The 2,766-nt window shown below is 36.2% G+C and overlaps 1 pseudogene; it reads right to left on the bottom strand.

The window, feature by feature from the left end:
• Positions 1–2,197, bottom strand: LOC129297905 ((+)-neomenthol dehydrogenase-like; annotated as a pseudogene).
• Between the last annotated feature and the right edge of the window lie 569 nt (positions 2,198–2,766).

Below are 2,766 nucleotides of genomic sequence, written 5' to 3' on the forward strand. Positions count from 1 at the left end.
TCAGAAGGTTGAGACATGTTGGCGGACATAGAAGAGGCCAGAAGGGGAACCAGGGGCAGTAGAGCTAGTTTGACAACACTACAAGCACCTTGTTCAACAGATAAGCTGCCGGTATTTCTGGTGAGGTCGGTGATGACAGAACCTGGGCAAACACTATTGACGCACACATTTGGGTACTTGATGGCCACAAGCCTCGTGTACGCGTTCAGGGCTGCTTTTGCCACCTTATAGGCTGACCCATACATCGGCCACCCTTTGCTTTCTAAACACCCTTCTTTGAAGTCCTTCTTGAACTCCCTCAATACTTCATCTATCCTGTAATCTGTGAGATTCTCAGCATCATCTAACACCTCTTTCGCGCATTTGTTTGATATCCCCTGAAACAGCACAGTTTTGCCATGATTATGAGCTAGCTAGCATATAATCTATGATCATAAAAAAGGAACCGCATTTGTTAATTAATTAGTCTCCTTTACATTTAAGGACCCAGCCTGGGAGGAGACATTAACAATTGTGGGCGAATCAGATAACTGGAGAAGGGGAAGAAAAGCCTCGGTTGTTTCCTTGGCACCATAGTAGTTTGTTTTTAGGCATTTTTCAGCCAACTCATCAGTTTGAATCAATTCAGCCGGATTTATTGTCGATCCCACCTGCATTCATGTAGAATAAATTTAAATTATGCATATAACAATGGCCACTCCAATGGCTAAGAAAACACTGACCGGCTCATCCATAATGACTCCAAGGATTGCAGCATTGTTCACCTGCGCACAGCCACGCAATAGAGTTTTTTTGGCGGTTCATTCATATAAAGCAAAAGGATTGATAACATATATACCACAGAATAATGAATGACATCCATTAAACCCCTAGCAGATCAAATTAGAGCCATTAGTTTGTCAGATTATGCAGACAAATATTTCGACAGGATTGTATTAACCGTCTACGGCTATGTTTGGATAAAATCTTAACAGAGGTTTGGGCTAGCCAAACCTTAGTTAGGACGTTAAAAGCTCTTTGAAAAAAAAAAAATCATGTTTGGATAGAAAAAATTTCTAATGAACTTATGGATTAAACGTGGCGTTGGCTGCGAAGCCATTTTTTTTGGCTTCTAGCGTTGGGCTTTTGCGATCAGTGGGAATATTGAATATTTAAATAACAATTATTTTTTTGTTACTCTTTTTCTCTCTTCCATGTGGTGCTTGCACAAACTAGACTTAGACACGTGCATAAGGATCAATAATTTATCTTTTCATGGTCTTTTAGGTTCTCAACTCCCAGGATAAAAGAAAAAACAAGAAGAAGAAAAATACATATGAAAAACTTTTTAATTTACAGCTGGAGAAAAAGACGTAGGAGAATATTAATATTAAATTATGTATTCTTAATTTAAATTTAAAGGTTGCGAAAAACACATATAATAAAAATTCAATTGTATTATTTTTAATTTAATAATATTCAAATTTTACTAATTTTATATTCAATGCATTTTATATTTGAAATTACTTTTTTTTAAAATTTTTATTTTAAATTTAATATTTTTTTTCTTAAAATATTAAATTTGTTACAAAAATATATACAAGAAATTTTACATTCATTTTTGTTATTATATATCTTAACTGACTTTTAAATTAAATCATCCAAATAAATTTTAATTTGTTAAACTGACTTCTTAATGAAAGATATCCAAACATAAATCACGTTAAAGTCACAGACTTTTTTTTTAACTTCAGTTGATTCTAACTTTAGTTATAAATTTTGTAGAGAGAGAGAGAGAGAGAGAAGGGAAATTGTCATACCAAAATATCCAGCCTGCCAAACTGGATTCTAACAAAATCCACAAGAGACGCAATACTGGCAGAGTCCGTCACATCAAGTTGGTGACAAGAAACCAGGTCGTGGGAGATACCAGAATGTTTCAATTCCTGAAGGGCTTCAAATCCTCTCTTGGAATCTCTGGCGGTGAGCAGTACCTTAATTCCATGAGAGGCCAACTGCTTCACGGTCGCCAATCCGATGCCTTTGTTAGACCCAGTCACAATGGCATACCTGAAGCCACAAACCATTCCGGCAAACTCTAAATAAAGAATAAGGGAAGGAAAAATCTCAGCAACAGAAGTTAAACCTTTCCTTCGTGACTTCCATTGAGAGAGAGATCGCTGATGGGGCTGCAGCTAGAGAAAGCACTAGTCAAGGCAGCCACCAAATGGAGATCATGCGTTGCATGCACAAGGGGGTGCGTGGCAGCTTGCTTATGGTCCATGGATGCACCAGTCAATGCCACGTGACCCCCATATCTTCTCTTAATGGTTTGGGTCCGTTGGGTTTGGTATCATGGGCTCACACTTTTCATCCACCGTTTTGGGCTTACGGGGCTTGAATGCTTTTTCAGCTCCAACATCATCCGTTTGGGCACCCAATTAAGATGACTGGGAGTGGAGTGGATAGCCGAATACTTTTTTTTTGGGTAATAACTGAATTGAACCACCGAACGGAATCATGTAATATCGGTTCGACTTTCGCATCCGTATTATATAAAATTTGGACCAATTTAATTCAAACGTGTACTCTAGTTGGGCCCATTAGTTTTGGTTTAATCGGCACTATAAATATAGGCTTGTCTGTTTTAGTTTACTTTTTACAAAAATTACTTTTTTTAAATCTATTTTATAAATTTTTATAATATTAATTTAAATTTTAAAAATAAAAAATAAAAAAATTATCTTTTTAATTATTTAAAAAAGTTACTCACCCTAAATAAATTTT

Source organism: Prosopis cineraria, unplaced genomic scaffold, assembly GCF_029017545.1.
Source record: "Prosopis cineraria cultivar Desert tree isolate PC_DT_omini unplaced genomic scaffold, ASM2901754v1 PC650, whole genome shotgun sequence".
NCBI lineage: Eukaryota > Viridiplantae > Streptophyta > Magnoliopsida > Fabales > Fabaceae > Prosopis > Prosopis cineraria.